Genomic DNA, 19,959 nt, shown 5'->3' with positions numbered 1-19,959 from the left:
TAAGCCTTATTTCCCCAATACAACACTGAGACATTGGGTAAATGTATGTGCTTACTTATAAAATAATGTCACAATGTAAAAATGTATTAAACATCAGCTCTCTTTGAGCGAAATATTGTCTTATTTCTGGTGGAGAGAAAGATGACCACAACCTGTCCTTTTTCTGAGTTTCACCCAATTTAACTTTAAAAACTGTCCTAGTTACAACACCGCTGCAATCTGGTATGTTGTTGCACACATTTGATACTCTGCTTCCATTCCAATAACTTAACTTCTTTTTGTTTTAACAAGTCAGTCTGTAAATGTACTGAAATGTGCACCGCATATAAATTAATTAGGCTTTAAAATTAAAACATAAAATCGAAATGTAAAACATAAAAGAGAACTTTGGGTTTCTAGGCAGGATCGTGCACAGTGTCGCTGTTTAGACGGAGATAGAGCCCTCCCTGAAGTTGGTTTTCCCAATCAGAACGTTTAACAGAATGGCTTTTCCCTCTCTACTTTCCTTCTGTGCCTTTTTAATGATGTCATCAAGTTGTGACTCATCCTGTCGCCCAACCAGGTAACCCTTGCCCCCATAGCCATCAGCTACGATGTGATAATCTGCAAGCAGAAAACAAGAAAAAAACGAATTCATACTTTTGTATCCAAATACAGTATAGAAGAAAGTCAAATGTCAGTGCTGCTGTATTCCTTGAGTGTACAACTGCTGGACACTATGCAATCCTATAATGTCACAGGTGCTACGGAAGACTCAACAATAAATTACTAAATAACAAAAATGGTAAATAACTGTGACCCAGACTTCTCTTTTAAAGCGATTTTACACGTAGTTGAACTGTACGGTACAACAACATTCAAGTAAATAATTTCCCTGGTTAGTAATATGACATCACAGGTCAAAGAACATACATGCAACAATATCCTTTTTCTGAAAAACATCTTGATCCACATATTTTTTTGAAGACTCGGGAGGTGTACTGTAAACTTCAAACTCGTGCTAAATCCTACATTTATGACAACATTTTGAAAATATTATTAGAGTAAACCATCTCACCTGTGAAGGCGAGACCACAGGCTACATTGCTCCCGAGCAAAGGCACTTGTTCTCTGGAGATCTGACTCCAGCAGGCATCATTTCCGACCAGAGCGATCACTGGTGTCTGACATGACGTGAAAAAACAGCTCATTTACAATCGTTCTGGCTTATATACTGCATTTATGCATTATGCACTTACAATATAAGTCTATGGGGACAATCACATAACATGCTTCATCTGCTGTTGATCGCATATGGAAAGGGTTAAAAATGTTATGATTTTTTAATTCATTTGTAAATAAATCAAATGTAATCCAAAACCCTATTACGCCCTGTCCTGTCTTTTAAATAGATATGTAAACTATTTATATGTGAGGTTTGGCCGTGTTTTCCCCACCTTGTGGCGTGTAAAGGTATCAAATTCAGCTACACTGTATCCAAGGGAACCATCACCGTAAATGATCCAAACCTGTAACACACACATCGCACCACGTGGGAAAAGCTGTTTCAATAACTGGGGCAAATGTCACTACAGTCAGGTCAGCTAGGTCCTCTGGTCAAACAGAGATCAATATCAAAGCATTCAATACAATTTAACTTCTTTACAGTCTTCCCTCAGAGTCAGGTCGACAGAGCTTGGCCCCCAGAGCAAAACCTCCTCCAACACCCAGAGTCCCAAAAGCTCCTGGAGTGAATAGCAGAAAACAGAATCATCAATTCCTTCAAAACGGTGCTTTAGATGTTCACAAACAGGTCAAAAAATATCGATAGTCCTGCTAATCTGGGTCTAGCCAGCGCAGCGGGCCGCGCCGCCTCATGATATAAGCAGCACTGCCGACAAAATCTCCCCCGGCGGCCACTATGATGCTGTCCTCATTCAAAAGCTCATCCACCCGGTGCAGAACATTCAGAGGATTCAGATGCATCTCTGTCTTCTCATCTGCTTTGGCTCTGAGATAAACAAATAGGCAGCGAGATGAAACTAAAGGGAGTTATAGGTCATAGGTTTACACATTCAGTCTCCTGAGACAAAGCTGACATGCAAGCAAGAATAGAAAAGGTGGGGAAAGTTCACCTGTTAGTTTTCTCTTTGACGTAATCTCCTTCTTTCAGACTTTGAGGCCATTCCTCTGGGCATCTGTGTCCCTTGAGGGCTTTAGAGAGACGCAGGAGGAAAGAGCCAGCATCGCCTGAAACATTTGGAAAATAAATTGTCAGTGTAGAACCCTTTTTTAGTAGTGTATATGTACTGTATGTATACACAGGTTATAACTTAAATTATACAAATATGATGTAGCTGTAATCCGCTGAGCGGCTAAACTGGGAGTGCTGTATTTGTGACGCATCAAAAAGGACATCATACATACAAAAAACAGAAAGCTTTCCAATACTCCAATTATTACTCCACAAACATGTTGCAAAAATAAATTGCTGGTCAACAAAGAGTACACTTACTCCCCATTCACCCCCTCCTGACCCACAACAGGTGAGCAGGTGCCCGATAACCACTTCCTACATATCTCACGACCCCTCCCAAATCATGTGACGCATTTACCATTTCATGTCCACTACAGATGGATTTTGATTCTAGTTTATTTAGTGCAGAGCTTTTTAAACTTCAAAAGGTCCCAAAAGATATACATATTTTATATACATATAATATACACAATAAAGTACAGTCTCTTTACAAAACATTGATCACAAGATTGTAAGTGTGTAATGTAAATGATGTGCCCAAATGATAAAATACTGTAGTAGAGTATACTATAATATTTACTATAGTAAACTGTAGTAAAATGTCAAGATACTCCGGTATAGGGTGTTCAATTAAGTATAGGCCTATTACAGTTAATGAATTAAAACTAGTTAGATACTATAGTTAATACTAAAGTACAGAGAATTTTATTTTCATTAATGTATTATACATTATGTATTCAGGAAAGAAATTAAACTGCACTTCTTCACCTTGAATGGCCACTGTTGGTTTGCAGAACATGTCCGAGTTCTTCAATAGCTGACTTCTGTCTCTGTTAACTGCAATGATTTTACTCCGTCGGTTCAGCACCCTTCCATAACCCAATCTGAAGTCACACACTGTGCCTACAAACCAAAACAAATCATGTATTGACATCTAGAAAAAGAATAGCTTAGTTTTCTAAGCATTCCGAACAGTATAAAACCATAGAAAATAAAAAGACACTAGATGGCGCTGTTACTCACCTGCCAGCAGCACAAGATCAGCATCTTTCAAGGCATCTCTCCTGTTCTGTCTGATGTGCAGTAGACTGTTCTTTCCCAGCATGCCCCGAGACATCCCACCCAGGAAGCAAGGAATGCCTAAAGACTCTAGGGCCTTTCTGTAAGACACACATCCAAAAAGAGAGTTCAAACTTCAACCATGAGTTACATGTCCGGGTGCTATAAATCAATAATTGTTGCCGTTTTTGGCTCATGCTTACACAACTAAAGCATTATTCTATATGATCAATTTATTCAATACATACAGTAACTGTGTTGGTTGCATATGGAGCATAAAAACCCTTTGGACCTAAAGCAGTGGTTCTCGAACTGGGGGGCCCAAGATTGATCCAGGGGGACACGGAATTTGTATCATACTTTTCACGCAATCAAACACTAGAAAAATAACCAAAATTATTTATGTTTCAGCATTGTATAACTGAATATGTTTTTGGTTTCTTAAAATTCTAGTTTAGGATTATGCGACTTTATTTTGGGGAGGGTCGAAAATGCACTGTACAACAAGGAAAACGTTTGAGAACTACGGACCTAAAGGGATAGTTCACACCAAGATTTAAACTCTTTTTTTGTAAGAAAAATAAATATTTGTTCTGCAGAATACAAAAGAAGATATTTGTTGGTAGCCAAACAACACCGCCCCATTGACTTGGCCCCAAAATGATTTCTCAACATATTTTCTTTTCCACATAAAAATGAACCAGAAGTTTTGAACCACATGAGAATATAATTTTTTGAGAGAATTTTTTTTGAGTGTTATTTTATACTACTAATGCCCTTTATTGCAAAGAAAAATAAATAGTAAGCAGGTCTAAAGTAGCAGAACAGGTTTTTTCACGATATGATTTAAAAAAATGTAAAGGTGTCAACCAGTATATGTCAATATTAAATGTTTAATGTTTACTGTTTAATGAAGGAGGGGTGTCTTTAAATATCTAGACTGGCACCACAAAGACAATAGGTTTAATATCCAGAAGGGGATTGATGAACTACTCCATGAACGAGTATGACACAAACTGGGTAAAGACAGAATGGCTAAATGACCTGACATCATCTGCAGGTGTAGGCGGCAAGGTTGCTTGGCTGCCCAACAGTATGACGGGTTTCTTGGCTCGGCTCACCAGTTCCACACATCTTTGAATCTGGAAATGAATGAAACAACTTGAATACCGAGTCATGTAAATAAGATCTAATCTGCCGTGTCTGAAGTAAAAGTCACAGCTTTCTAGATCATTTCATTCTGCCCTGTTATGGTTCATGTTAAAGATGATGAGAATCAAATGAGATCTAATGTGACGCAACCATAAAAGCAATTAATAATACATCTCAAATGGCCATTAAACGATTGACAGGTCTCACCTCATCCTCTGTGGCCTGCGGGATGTGAACGGGAAGTGGGGAGGGATCACGGTTTTCCCAAGCTCCAGCAAATAAGTTAGATAAGTGATTTTTAAGATATCCCTGGCGGATAACAAACAAAAACACTTTCAACGTAAAAGTGATTGCCTTTCCTTTAATAATGAAATAAAGCGTAAGAAAATTGGAGGAAATAAAAAGTGAGAAATGTTTTACCGTGCAGTGATTTTGCCCATAAGACCTTTGGGAGTGTTTTTAGGGGCAAACTCTTTTTCCACCACATGGAAAGGGTACAGCGTGTCTATGGGAAGCTCGATAAACACTGGGCCTGTGAAATTGTTATACACATCAAACTGTACTTATGCACACAGAGTCAGGTCATGTACTCTCTAAAAAGTGTGATTCACTATATCTTAACTTGTCTGAAAAGTGACATGTTTCAATCACTCACAAAAATGATAAATGATTAAATGAAAAAATGGTCATTCGCAGCATTACCTGGTGTGCCAGACTGTGCCACGGCCAATGCTTTTCTCACAGTAGGAACGATTTCTCTCACTGTTCTCACTGAAGCACAGAACTTACAGAGGGGTTTAAAGAGAGACATCTGGTCAATATCCTGCAGGGCTCCTCTACCCTAAAAAACACAAAAATCGAATGTCAAGAGGAAGAGTGGTGGGTTATTCTTGTACAAATTGTAGATTTTCATATTTATAACAGATCACAAAACCATCACATATGACACACACTTAAAATATTACTGTTCGCTGTATTAACATAAACAATTAATGTCTTAAGCTAGGATCTCTTCTACGTTACACACACGACTCAACAGAATGTTCATATCAAATGTATTTTACAGTAAGATATACTATGTCTGCAACTTTTCAGCACCAATGAGAATTTATGGGATCAGATTGACAAAACATTCTTAGGAGGACAATACTCACATATTTATATCCACATCCTAATTTTATTTAAAAAAAGGAGTTTTATGTTCTTGCCATAAAGATCATCAGAAGTTAGAATAGCTTCACAGATGTTTTATACATGGGTCGAAATAAATTGATAAAGTGATTTTGTGTCCATAGAAAGCACATTAAATGCAAGTAAAATGTCTTTTTACTTACAACGTAAAGTTTCTTGGACAATAAAGTCACAATTTGGTTGAAATACTGTTACATTGTCATTCAGCGTAACACAATATGTACAAATTCAGAATTTTACTTATTAAAATATATAAAATAATTAGGGGAGCATTTACATTTTATTGTGCTTTAAATATGTAAAAAAGATTATTGACCATTGGCCGAATTTTTTTTTTTTACAAATCATTAGCATTTAGTGTGAAAGTAACTATTCTCTTTTTATATGTGATAAATAGATTTTTGTGATAAATAGACTTATTTATTTTATGCTTAAACCCTTTTTCGTCAAAAATAAAAATTATTTTAGCAGTGCGGAATTTCATTTGAATATAATGATGATGATATAATGACATTCTTGTTCAGAGCAAGTCGAAACATTGAATGTCACAAGTATTCCGACAAATATAAAGTAACGACTTTATAATACAAGAATAAGTGTTCACAACATCATAATGCTAGCTAACAGTTTACTTTTAATAGCTTATTGTTTGGCATCATACGTCTTCCAGAAGGAAATATTATGCGCAAACAATGGTGTCAGAGACTCCTCTATATTAAATTATGAGCGAAAGAATCCCTCCACAATAATTGATCATTAATGTCACTCAACACATCGTGTTAATATATACATGAGAATGCGATGTGCTTGTTACACTGAAAGGTTTGATAGATAAGTATACTGTAAGCTCTTGACCGGGCAAGTAGAAACAAAGCATGTCATTTTATTCTTAAGAAAAAATGAAGCAAACATTGAAGTTTCTTCTTTAGCTCCGTTCCTTAAGCTTCATTCCTGTACACCTGTTCTTCTGTTCATACTGAAATGAGATCATTTGCTTTGTTATTTTCTTTCTAGTGCGTTTCTTCTCTTCAACATGCTTCGTAAGATCCCGGGTAGAGCGGTTCAATAATAATATAAAAGTAATTGCTGACTTATTTGCTCTCTGTGTGTACACTTGTACTGGGCGGGAGGAACCAGGAGAGTTAAGATAAGCCTTGAGGTGAGGTGATGAATACACATCCAGTTTACTGTGTCAGAGATACATGGAGATAAAACCCTGTAATTTCATCACTACCACAATCTCATGAGTGCAGAGAAAGCATGTTAAGCATTCTTATACACACAGTTGTTGACAGACTCAATATTAAACTCACAACTTGCGCATGAAATGTTATATTCAAGTTTTAGAATTAAATTCATAAAATGATTTCTACTTTCAGAGCCTCACTGTTGCGGTCAGGGGGTTACCTCTGTGACGGACAGTTACCTGATATAATCTCACACCAATAGCGATATGAGGAACAGATAAGGCAGAGGTGTTCCAGCACGCCAGGCTGAGCAGAGAGTATGTAAAGTGCACCTTGAAGTAACTTTCTGACCTGCAGTAGAGTAGCAGCTGCACCACCGATAAGAAGCAGAGGAGATTCGGCCATCTGAGCGTTCTTCACCGCAGTGACAGTGTTGGTCAGTCCAGGTCCGGCCGTGACTGCAGCCACACCCACTGTGCCTACAGGGGCAAAACACTAGATTATCACCATCTAACATCCTCATGCAACACGAAGGACCCTCTTGCTTTCTTAGATTTGTTCTTACCGGAAAGTCTCGCCACGGCATCGGCTGCAAACACAGCCGTGGCCTCGTGCCGCGTGTCGACGATGCGGATGCCCAGTTTCTCACAGGCCACCAGGATGGGCGAGATGTGTCCTCCCACCAACGTAAAGACGAATTTGACCCCGTGAGCCCGCAGGACCTCCGCCACGCTCTCTCCTCCATGCCGGGGACTCTTACTTTCTGTCTGGGTGTCACAGACGTTGATAGTTAGAATAACATTCCCTGGTGTATAATGCAACAATCTTTGTCACTGCGAGGGGAGGAGAATACGCCTCAAGAGAATAGAATAATAGACACATTGTCGGATTGTGGGAGTGGTGTTTCCCTGTCCTGATTTATGGATATCTGCCAAAACAGGTGTTCTGCACGAACGTGTTTACATGCAATGTTGCAGTAAAAACTTGCAGTGTTGGCAATACAACAAGAATGCTTAAGTGTCAAATAGGCGCATGAGATCAAAGACAGCAAGGCTTGTGATGCAGTGAGCTGCGCGTGCACACCTGTCACCAGTGGCGGCTGGTGAAAAATATTTTAGGTGGGGCTGTTTGTGTGTGTGTGTGGGCATCCGGGGGGATCCTCCCCCAGAAATTTTTTAATTTCATAGATGTGATTTCCTGCATTCTGGTGCATTTTAGTCCATGTCCCTTGCCTATACCGATAAAAGAACTCAAACCAGTCAATACCAATGGTCTAAAAAGACAATATTAATTGAACTGCCATGTAGAAATCAAGTCTCACAGGTAATGATAATGAACAAGTTACATCGCTCAGTGTCCAGATAGGAAAAAGTGAACAAAAAAAAAAACAAAGCAAGCATAGTTACATTACTATTAAGATCAATATTTTAATGGCAAATGTGTGTGAAATGTGGTGTGGTGAGTGAGAGAGAGACTGAGTGAGTAAGAGAATGATAGCGTGTGTGTGTGTCTTTCAAAGTGAGTGAGTTGGAGAGATAGATGGAGGGTGAGTGTGTGTGTGTGTGTGTGTGTGTGTGTGAGAGAGAGAGAGAGAAAAAGAGAGAGTAAAGAGTAGAGAGAGACTAAGATATGGTGTCTGTGACAGGCTTGTGTATGAGAGAGGTAGATGGAGTGAATGCGGGGGGTGTGTGTGTGTGTGTGTGAGAGAGAGAGGTAGATGGAGTGAATGCGGGAGGGTGTGTGTGTGTGTGTGAGAGAGAGAGGTAGATGGAGTGAATGCGGGGGGTGTGTGTGTGTGTGTGTGTGAGAGAGAGAGGTAGATGGAGTGAATGCGGGAGGGTGTGTGTGTGTGTGTGAGAGAGAGGTAGATGGAGTGAATGCGGGAGGGTGTGTGTGTGTGTGTGAGAGAGAGAGGTAGATGGAGTGAATGCGGGAGGGTGTGTGTGTGTGTGTGAGAGAGAGAGGTAGATGGAGTGAATGCGGGAGGGTGTGTGTGTGTGTGTGAGAGAGAGAGGTAGATGGAGTGAATGCGGGGGGGGGGGTGTGTGTGTGTGTGAGAGAGAGAGGTAGATGGAGTGAATGCGGGAGGGTGTGTGTGTGTGTGTGAGAGAGAGAGGTAGATGGAGTGAATGCGGGAGGGTGTGTGTGTGTGTGTGAGAGAGAGAGGTAGATGGAGTGAATGCGGGAGGGTGTGTGTGTGTGTGTGAGAGAGAGAGGTAGATGGAGTGAATGCGGGGGGGGGGGTGTGTGTGTGTGTGAGAGAGAGAGGTAGATGGAGTGAATGCGGGGGGGGTGAGTGAGTGAAGGGGATGGAGAACTCTTATTTGTACAGGAACTTTGCTCGTCTATCTTTCTGAGTGGCAAATCTCTCAATGACCCTTGTGTTGAAATCTGGAATGTCCCGTATGAGTTTCTTCTCTATAGAGAGTATAGCCAGAGCGTTGAGGCGATCTTGTGCCATAGTGTTCCTAAGGAACGTTTTGATCCTCTTTAAAGTAGAGAAGCACCTCTCTGATTCTGCTGTTGTCATTGGTGTGGTGATGAGGATCTTGAGAAGACTTACAGTTTCAGTGAATGTGTCTTGAAGGTTATTTTCCATTACAACCTGAAAGAGAGCCAGTGCACCACTGCAACCCTGGAAGTCCTCATTTTCATAGATAAGGGACAGTTCTGTTTTAAGTCTGGCTTTGTCCAACATGGGATAGGCTTCCACCGTGGTTCCTAGTGCTGAATCTGGGAACTTTCTGCTGTGTTGTGGGAACAAGTCTCCTTGCAACAGAGTGGCACTGATGAGATGATTGGTGAAAGAAAACCTCTCCTTGGCATGGCTCATAATGGTATCACACACCTATGAAATTATACATAATTGTAGAAGAGTAAGCACAGAAAACATTAAGTTTTCACATTTCTCAGTTCAACAATACAATAAAATCAGCATATTCATAGCAGTTACGATTTTGTTATGAGCAAGTAAGTTTTATTAATTACAATACAGACACTAGCTTTCACTCACTCGCTCGCTCTATTGGCGGTCTCTATCACTCACTCACTCACTCACTCGCTTTATTGGCGGTCTCTATCACTCTCTCTCTCGCTCACTCACACATACACACCATATAGCACTAATTAATAAAATCACAAATGTGAAAAAAAAGTAGATAGATTTGACAATTCAGAATACAAAAATGTGCAAACAAACACAAATACATATAGGCTATAGAATACAGAAACAGAATTTCTATTACTGCTTACCTCTATTGCCAGATGCTGTTGCGTTTCTTCTCCCATTGCCCTCCTTCTCTTCGGGGGTGGTTCCTGTACGGGTCCCCTATACTCCTCATCCTCAACTAGAGAAGGAACGGAGTCCCTGATCCAAAATAAGTTTCACAAGTCACTGTCCACCCTGAAATTACTGTATCAGAAACCAACTTGCTGGAGATATAAACATAATTTTAATAAATCTGTATTAAAATATGTGCTATTGTTGTGTTGGGCCTAGTCAATGTTATCTAGATTCATCACAAATAAATTCACTAGTCTAACATGGTGGCGAAATTGTAATATTTATGATAGGTTCTGTTGTGCTAAGCCATGTGGATTTATGTTTTTATTGTTTAGGCTGCATAAGCATGTTTTTAGCCAATATGCAAAATCATAGCCTACCTGATCACCTGTATGCTGTGAGTGAACCTCTGGGTGATCCCTGCGATGAAGACAGAGTCTATGTTCCTCTTCTGCAGATGGTTAAACAGCATGTCTACATGTGGCATGATTTTGTGGAATAACGCCAGGATGAAACAGAAAACCTCATCTTCCAACATTCTCATACAACCCCCGGCCTCTCTCTTCGATATGGCATCAAAGTCTCCTCTGTCTCGAATGGTTTGGAAGCACTTAACCAGTTCATCTTTGTGCTCGTAAACTGTGTTAACAGCACGACTGTGGAAGTTCCATCGCGTTGTTGAAGCACCTGGAAGTCTGTGTGCCACCACTTCATCCAGCACTGCCGTTCGTTTGAATGACTTGGAAAAAAATGTAGAAAACCCCCCAATGTCTGAAAAAAACTGCCCGATCTTTGGGATGTTGCCTGCTGCATAATGAGGTTCAACTGATGCGCATAACAGTGAACGTAGTATGCACTCCCGTAGACGTCTTGCACTATACGCTGCACTCCACCTGTAGCACCCCTCATCACTGCGGCACCATCATAGGCCTGGGCAATTAATTTTCTCTCTTGTCCCGCAGGAAGGATGGTGCTCAGCCTTTCCAATAATGCAGTGGCAATCGTATCAGCGGTCGCATTTGGAAGCGCGATAAACTCAAAAAAACGTTCTTGAATGTTGTTGTGGCCATCTATGTACCGTAGCACAAGCACAAGCTGACAATGAGTGCAGATGTCGGTTGTCTCGTCTGCCTGAATGGCAATATAGTCCGACTGTTTCACCTCTTCCAGAATGCGGTCTCTGAGAACTGACAACATGCGCAGTCTAACAGTTCATTTTGCACGGTCTTCGAAGTGCCTTTAAAAACAGTGGCGTTCTCCAGGTGCACCTCCAACTCACGGTCGATTGAGGCCATAAGATCAATTAGACCCAGGAAAATGCCAGGGTTTTCTGATGCGTCACTCTCATCGTGACCACGCAAAGCAAGTTCAAAGGCACCACAAAATTTCACGGCATCAATGATCTTTGACAAAATATGCCGATTCCTGTCCACCTCCTCGTTGTGCCTTCTTATGGCAATGCGGTGTCCCTCATCTAGCTGTGTGGCTATACTAATTCGGCCTAGCATGGCTAGCTTCACAGAGTTGTCCATATGCACTCTTGCCCGTTCATGTTTCTTAATGCGTTCTGACATATGTTTCAGGTCTGTCACCCCTGTCTGTGTCCACGAACTATCACAAGCACTTGTTTTAAACAGTAAGCAAGGGAAGCAAAAGATTGCATTGGCGTAACCACAGCTAGTAAGCCAAACCTTTCGATCGAACCAACCTCGGGAAAAGGTTCTCTTGTAGGTTTTCTCCTTTTCTCGCGCCTTTTGCGTTATATTCACTTCTGGCTTGTCTGGTCCGAGTTCTTTTACAATTAGTTTTTCCGCTAATGTTCTTCTTTCGAATGGATACAGGTGTAGAGATTTTACTGAATTTGGGGCAAGATTAACTCCCACGACTACATTATTGATATTCAACGTCGCCGGCGCCGCCATACTGCACTCGCACTCCGCTCTGAGGTAAAAGATAAAAAGTGGTGCACTGCTCTAATCTTGGTTAGGGATGTGCACATCGATGCTATAGTATCGATATATCGATACTCGAAAGCTACTGTTTAGGTATCGATATTTCATATAAAGTATCGATATCTTAATTAAGGCATGACTAAATGTTATCAAAGCTGTGCAGTGTTTATGTCAATCGGTGACGGTGTTTATAATGTTAAAACTTTCCAGCCGGCTGTGCGTGCGTGCGTGCAGTCTGTAGCGCGATGACGTAGTGGACTTTACCCATACGTAATTGATGTCATACCCGCATGCACTGCGGGTGTATTTTGATGGTGCAGCGCGAGTTGTGTGGTCACGTGGACGACGCATTCATTTTAAACAGAGCGGCACGATGGCAGAGAGGAAAAGTAGCGTGGTGTGGTGCTATTTTTCTACAATATTGCACGATGCAATATATGTGATAAAAAAGTGGCACACAGCAATAATACTAGCAACCTTTTTAAACATTTACAAACGACACACCCTGAAACTTATAAAGAGGTTGAACGAAACCAAGCTGCCCGTGCCCAGTCTTCCTCTGCCCAGTCTTCATCTGTCCGACAAAAGACGTTACAGGAGACTTTCCAGTGAGGCAAAAAGTATCCAGGTACAAAGAGCTGGTCATTAGTTAACCTATTACGTGTAATCCCTTGTCACTTGGTACAAATAGGCAAATAAAAATAAGTGTGTTTGTGCGCGCACACAAATGAAAGTTTGCGATAGGAAACTTCAGTACAGTTCAGTAATAGTTCTGTACAGTAAGTGTAACAGTTTGTCATGAAACTGCTCCGAGACTTAGAGGTGAGATCCACTTGCAGCTTTATTAGGGGGTAATCCGAAGGCGTAATCCAAATAACGGGCAGGGGTCATACACAGGCAGGCAGTTCAAACAAAGCAACAAACCAAACAAAGAGACAAACCAAAACAAGCAGGGACCAGAGGCAAAAGGGTAATCAGGGAACAAGGCACAAATCCAGAAGACAGGGAACAGACACAGGTAACGCTCAGAAATGCAGACAGGCTAACAAGACTTCGCAGTGAGTGAATAAGTGCACATGGTATATATAGAGTGAATGTGAATGATATGCAGGTGTGTGTGAAATCAGTGCTGATGAGTCCGGGTAGTGCGTTATGGGAAATGTAGTCTGTGAGTGAATGATAAGTTTGATGTGGAGTGCCCTCTGGTGGTTTTCAAGGGCACTCCAGCTGGTGACCGTTACACAGTTCAAGAAAAATGGCCTGTTTAAAATGACAGTGAAAAAATGCACAGTTAATGTTTTTAGGATTTACGTTATTTCATCATAATTTTTGGAAGAATATGGTTTAAACATTTAAATTTTTTGTTAAATTAACCTTTTATAATAAATATGTTATTAATGGCCAGTACAAGTCGTAATTTGTCTTTAATTGTAATTATATTCTATTATAAAAATGAAAAATTCTCATACACTTTAAAAATTATAGCAGTATCGGTATCGGTATCAGTATCGCTTAAATTTAAAGAAAAAATATCGGTATCGTATCGCATCAAAAAAATGTGGTATCGCCCATCACTAATCTTGGTACTACAGGCGATATTTTCAGAGCCCCTAAACCTTAAAATTACACGACGATGATTGGCGAAATATAAACTTTTTTGCGTAGCAACCGGGGAACTATTGGCTTAAATTCCAGCACTGTAGGGCTGAGCGAACTGGAGCCCAGGGAAGACAGCCTATTGGCTACTACTACTACACCAACATCCAAATATCATTCTGGAGAGTTCTAAACACATTCTAGAGTAAAACCATTAATATCATGTAATTAACACAGATTATTTTTCAAAATGAGAGATTATTAAAAGATTTTTTTTTTTAAATACAAATAAAAAACTGGCATGGAGGTCGGCACCCCAGCGCCCTCTATGGGCGAGCCGCTGCTGGTGGAGCGGCATGAATATGACGATGATCTGCATCATTCAAATTCACTCGATGCAATTTAAAAAACAACGGAAGCAACGGTCAACTGTACACTTCGCTTCACGACCAGCATCAGAAGAGTTCGTCTTTCACCTTTCGCTGAAACTTGTTTACAGGAAGGATGCCATTGAAATGCAAAGAACCGTCTGACAAAGAGACTTGTATAATACATCCGCGGAGTAGGGCCAGGTAACCGGAAAAATCTCATTTTATTAATAATGCACCACCACATTTAACCAAAATCTTGTGTTTTTGGGGGTCGGGGTACAAATCATTTGTATTAATGCTTATTTGAGGAGGTTAAATCATGAAAGGCATTCATTCCTTCCACTGGAAAAGGGCCCTGGACTTTTTGTTACTAGAAATATCTTTGCATATGAAGGAAAATGTGAAAACAAAATCATAAAGGAATTTAATTTGAGTTAAACTCCCTCTTTTGAACAATCGATTAATCGATAATCGTGTTTTTATATACGCTTTAAGATAAACCGTGTGCAATTTCAATACTTGAATCCATTGTAGAGTATTTTCTCCATATATTTACCAAAGACGGTTTAAAAAAATGCTGTTTGAAACTGCCTCTGTTTACAACTTCATGTGAGGCATAGATGTGGATGGTGCATATACTACATACAGTATATAACCATCACTGATGTTTCAGCTCTGCTTCTGCAACACCAGCACACGCTGCTCACACGTCAAATGAAGCATCTATGTATACAGTACAAATGTTACATTTCAGCCTTTTTAAGGCATGAATAAATCATAATCACAGGAAAAAACCTTTTACAGATGCTATTTCAGTGCTAAAAGATGAGTGACACAACGACACATTATTGAATGCGGTGGGACTTTGAGTGAATTAGCTAACCAAGCAACATACAATAGATTTTGTGTTTCAAAGCCTTTTTTTTTTTTCGCAGAAATGTATACCTGCTGTTCATGATCATCCTTACATCTTTCAACTTGTTTGCCATCCCTTTGGACATGGCCTTTTCTGAGGATATCCACAAAAGCTCACACAAGATTTGGTTATCTTTAAATGTCATTTCAGACATAGTGTTCTGTTTTGACATCTTGATAAACTTTCGAATGGGATTCTTCAAGGAACATGGTCAGGTAGGAAACCAGCCGTAACAGCGTTCTGGGTGAAAAACAAGAAACGAAATGAAAACTAAACCTTTGCATTAGCCAGATTACTGATGAACGCCTTAATAATGCCAATCACACATTTTTAGAAATAGTCCAGTTTAACTGATGACAACAACGTAAATATGATTATCTTACTTAGCTGCACCTGTCTATGTTTTTATATTCAAAACAGATTTTCAGTCCGCACTTTTTTGTTCCGTCTAGGTGCCCGTTCTTGATCCTCAGCTGATAAAGAAAGACTATCTAAGCTCGTGGTTTGTTCCAGACCTGCTGGCTGCGTTTCCGGCGGATGTCTTCATCATAATTTTGGTGAGTTTGCTTATTCGGCCTTATTAATATCAGTCACATTGATGATATCAACTATTCGACGTCTTACTATAAAACCATATTTGATTTGTTTCAGGAAAACTATCACGTTGACACGAGCTCGCTGATGGCCTCAAAGATCATGAGGATCCTCATGTTTGTGAGGATTCTGAGCATGATACGTCTGCTCCGTGTCCCGAAACTCACCAGGTTTTTCTTGGAACTTGAAGAAGAAAGAATAGCCAGTTTCTTGCATACAAAAGTAGACATTTTTGTTGTTGTATGGAGAGTGATTGTAATGGTTGCATGGTGTTTTCGTACGTGCTTGTAGGATTTACACATCCAGCTTGTAGCAGTGAGAAGACTCTTTAGAACCTTGTTTGTTGCAGTGGTGCTGTTTCTTATTATGCACTGGAACGCCTGCATCCAGTTTTTCCTCTCCGGGCTGGGTGAATTTCTACCTGATAGCTGGGTCACACAAGAACACCTCCTGGTAAATGGTACATGTTTTTAATATGGTGAGAAGTCACGTGAATTGAATGCCTGTTTAATTCTTTTTTTGACACATTACGTAGAATGCCTCAATTGGAGAGAAGTACTCATCTTCTTTCTTTCGTGCATTCTGCCAAATGACCGGGACACTATGTGGAGCTTCTGACCCTCCGACACGTACGTCACACTTCCAACATGCATTCGAAATACTTAAATTCAGCGATGCTTGCATTTAGACGAACTCAGGGCTTTGACCAAATCCTTAACAATAAAACTTACCACAACCTAGTAAAAGCAAGCAGCACTCAAAAAGGATGTAAAAAGATGCAATAATGGCGTTTGCATGGATGTGTTTCTCTGATTTGTAGGTATTGAAGAACAATGGGCCGCCATCATAAGTATTGTGATTGGCCGATCGATGTTTATTGCACTTGTTGCTTTGCAGATAGCAACATTTGCAGCTAGCAATGCGAACGTAAAAGAGGTGCTCTTTTGTAACATTTGCTCATTTTTATTAAATGAACTGAAGGTACGTCAGATAATATAATGGCATATTTGATATGTTACATCTGTAGCTGAAAAACTTCGAACATCTGCCCAAGGCATTGCGCAAGAGTGCCATTGCAGGCTACAGATGGCAACAGAAAAGGAGCTGTCTTGGCCTCCTGCAAGAATCGCTAAAAAAGGTTTGTCAAATTGAGAAAGTTAGATTTTTTAAAATATGAACTGATGTGTGCAGTTATACCATTTTGTCAAATGTTGTCACTGACCGATCAAAAGAGTGTAAATGTGTATACCTTCTAAAAGTTTATTTTGTTCATGTGTAGGAGCAAATTAGCATATTCATGAGCTCAAAGCTAAAAGACATTCATGTTTCGTACTGTAGGATGTTATGAAAGTCATGTGCCCAAACTTGATGAAGGGATGGCTGTTTGCTAGTGTCGATGTCACGCTGATCGAGGCCGTTCTGATGAAGCTGGAGTGCGAAATCTTCCAGACAGGCGACATCATCATCCAACGGAACGGTCCTGCTGACAGGATGTTCTTCATCGAGCGTGGACGGGTACACGAGGAGATCAAGTCTTTCCAGCAGGAGCTCTTGTCTGGAGAGTACTTTGGAGGTGGTGTATGAGAAACTTGCTTTAATTCAGTTTGAACTTTACAGAGACACACATCATATCATTTTTACCAAGAACTTCCTACTTTTGACAGGAAGCTGGTAGTATGTGTGAAAGAATTCAGACATAATTCGGACAACTTGGAAAACGACCGAAAAACCTTTAAGTGTGCCATTGGTATATTTAAAAGAAAATATACATACAGTATATACTGTACCGCCAGTCTACTTTTTATGTTGCCATTTTCTCTCAGCTGACCGGAGGCTGGTGCGATGCTCACGTGGTACATCCGATAACCAGGGGGCAGACAGGGATGCACGGGCTGGTCCAGATGTAAGAGGGCATATGTTGTCCAAGCAGGATGTAAGCGTGGAACACAGAGTGTCTGTGGCACTGTTGGTATTCAAAAGAGAGAGCTCCTCAGAGGGGAGGAGTGCAGACAAGACAGCAGAGGAAAAGCAGGAGGGAGGGACCGTAGGTAGCGCCGGAAAGTGACCAGCGGTAAGACATCTGCGTTGTCTGGAGCGGTGAGGTCGGGGGTGACAAAGAAGTGATCAGACGTGTGCAGCGGAGTGACCTGAGAGTGATGAGTGGAGCATTTCTCGAATCATCCTTGTCATTTGCAAAACAGTAAGTGCATTTCTGGTTTTGATTGTTTGATTCCAAGAGACGGCACATGATTCACGTTAACGCTTTTACTGTTTGTACAATAATTTATTGACAGACAGTGTCATTGTGATGCAGACAGGAAAAGACAGCACTGCATAGCACAAACAAATGTAGAAATCTGAACATAAGACAATCTCCTTTGGGAAAACTGTACATGCAGTGCAGTGGAATTACAGTGCAGTCTTCCTACACCTCCTGACGTTCCTGTCTTTTGGGCAACGGATTCTCATCCACATCACAACAAATATCTTCTCTTGCGATACAGCGTGAAAATCATCTTTCAGAGTGTCTAATCCAGCCTCTGCAGGCATCAGCTGTGATGTCATCACTGACATTGTCCCAAACTAACACGTACTTTGGCAGGTCATCTCCAATCTGCCCCCTCTCTTGTTCAGGGATGAGATCCCTGTAGAGAGTGTCAAAAGACTGTTTAGGTGTGAAAAGGGGCCGTCTGCAACACAGTGAAGTTGTCTTGCAGTCCTATGTGGAAAGAATATAGCAATGCAAAACACTAAATTGAGTAAAATAAAATGCCACCGTTTACTTAAAGTATACTTACTGTATATTGTAAAACTAGTGCTTAAATGTCGTGGGGATTATACTATTCTACAGAGACCCATTATAATGCATTTTGATCAACATGACATAAGCAATTGATAATGTAGGAATCTGCACAGAATTTTGTCATAATCATTTGCATGGATGTACCAAAACATTTGCAACTTGTTCAAAGAAATGAGAAAATGCTTGTTTGATGTGCACACGTGACACAAGGATGTAAGGATTGAACAAGAAGTTTTGAGAATTTCAAATCGGATCAGAGAAATGTACCAAATTGACTTAGAAAAAACTGTATTTAAAGTGGGGGGGGGGTACTTTTGGGGCAGTTTTGTTTCACCCAAGTGTCCCATTTCCACCCCTCTCAAACTAATGCATGGATGCATATAGCCAGAAACAATTCATTTGATGCATGCAAAGAAGCAACACTGTGTGTCTCAAGAAGCATTTATTCATGATTACGTAGACATGCTAAAATTTCAAGGCCACACACTACACATTACACATTACATATGACATTACACATTTCATAAAAATTAAATTTAGTCATTTAGCAGACGTTTTTATCCAAAGCGACTTACAGACGAGGAATCATTGGAAGCAATTATAACAATATAGGCAACAAAATGCATAAGTTCATTAAATCCAGTCCATTAAAGCCTAGCACAGTATACAAAGCTAAGAATAGTGAGGTAAGTAAAAAAATAATTTTTTAAGAAGACAGAAAATAATAAGAGGTTAAAATCAGTCATCTACATTTTGACGGAAGATATGCATTTTCACACACTACACCGGCCTGTAGTGTTCTAGCAGTGTAAGGTTGAGAGTGAGTTTCTTCAGTAGCGGTGTGATGCAGGCCTCTTTGAAAGCAGTGGGAAATGTCCCAGTGGTGAGCAAAGAGTTGATGATGCGGGTCAGACCAGGCACAACTGCTGGAGAGATGGCATGGAGGAGATGGGTGGGGCTGGGATCCAGTGGGCAGGTGGTAGGGTGGTTGGAACCAATGACCTTGGAAACATCATCTTCAAACATAGGAGAAAAGGCGGGTGATGGTGGCGTAGAAAATTGGCTGTTGATGGCGGTAGTTTTCTTTACGAAGAACGATGCAAAATCATCAGCCGTTAACTCCGATGAAGGTGTGGGAGCAGGCGGACAGAGGAGAGCAGAGAAGGTTTTTAAGAGTGTGCGAGAGTCAGGAGAGTTGCTGATCTTCGAGTGGTTATAATCAGTTTTTGCAGAGGTGACGTCAACGGAGAAAGTAGAGAGAAGAGACTGGTAGAGAGAGAGAGGTCAGTATGGTCTTTTGACTTGTGCCATTTTCTCTCAGCTGACCGGAGGCTGGTGCGATGCTCACGTGGTACATCCGATAACCAGGGGGCAGACAGGGATGCACGGGCTGGTCCAGATGTAAGAGGGCATATGTTGTCCAAGCAGGATGTAAGCGTGGAACACAGAGTGTCTGTGGCACTGTTGGTATTCAAAAGAGAGAGCTCCTCAGAGGGGGGGAGTGCAGACAAGACAGCAGAGGAAAAGCAGGAGGGAGGGACCGTAGGTAGCGCCGGAAAGTGACCAGCGGTAAGACATCTGCGTTGTCTGGAGCGGTGAGGTCGGGGGTGACAAAGAAG

At 40.8% G+C, this 19,959-nt stretch overlaps 1 pseudogene across 1 annotated transcript in view; it reads right to left on the bottom strand.

Moving 5' to 3' along the window:
• Positions 1 to 424: 424 nt before the first annotated feature.
• LOC306890569 (2-hydroxyacyl-CoA lyase 2-like) overlaps positions 425 to 19,959 on the bottom strand; it is a 128,523-nt pseudogene continuing 108,988 nt past the window's right edge. The window contains exons 2-15 of the transcript in view: positions 7,391 to 7,592; positions 7,177 to 7,304; positions 5,150 to 5,288; positions 4,868 to 4,979; positions 4,655 to 4,756; positions 4,340 to 4,437; positions 3,260 to 3,396; positions 3,005 to 3,139; positions 2,115 to 2,229; positions 1,821 to 1,990; positions 1,654 to 1,724; positions 1,437 to 1,508; positions 1,058 to 1,163; positions 425 to 603 (exon numbers count right to left, since the gene is read on the bottom strand). The product of the transcript in view is annotated as a 2-hydroxyacyl-CoA lyase 2-like (transcript). The remainder of the gene's footprint in view (positions 604 to 1,057; positions 1,164 to 1,436; positions 1,509 to 1,653; positions 1,725 to 1,820; positions 1,991 to 2,114; positions 2,230 to 3,004; positions 3,140 to 3,259; positions 3,397 to 4,339; positions 4,438 to 4,654; positions 4,757 to 4,867; positions 4,980 to 5,149; positions 5,289 to 7,176; positions 7,305 to 7,390; positions 7,593 to 19,959) is intronic.

Source organism: Barbatula barbatula (assembly GCF_947034865.1).
Source record: "Barbatula barbatula genome assembly, chromosome: 2".
Lineage (NCBI taxonomy): Eukaryota > Metazoa > Chordata > Actinopteri > Cypriniformes > Nemacheilidae > Barbatula > Barbatula barbatula.
This window is presented reverse-complemented; position numbering and strand designations above follow the sequence as displayed.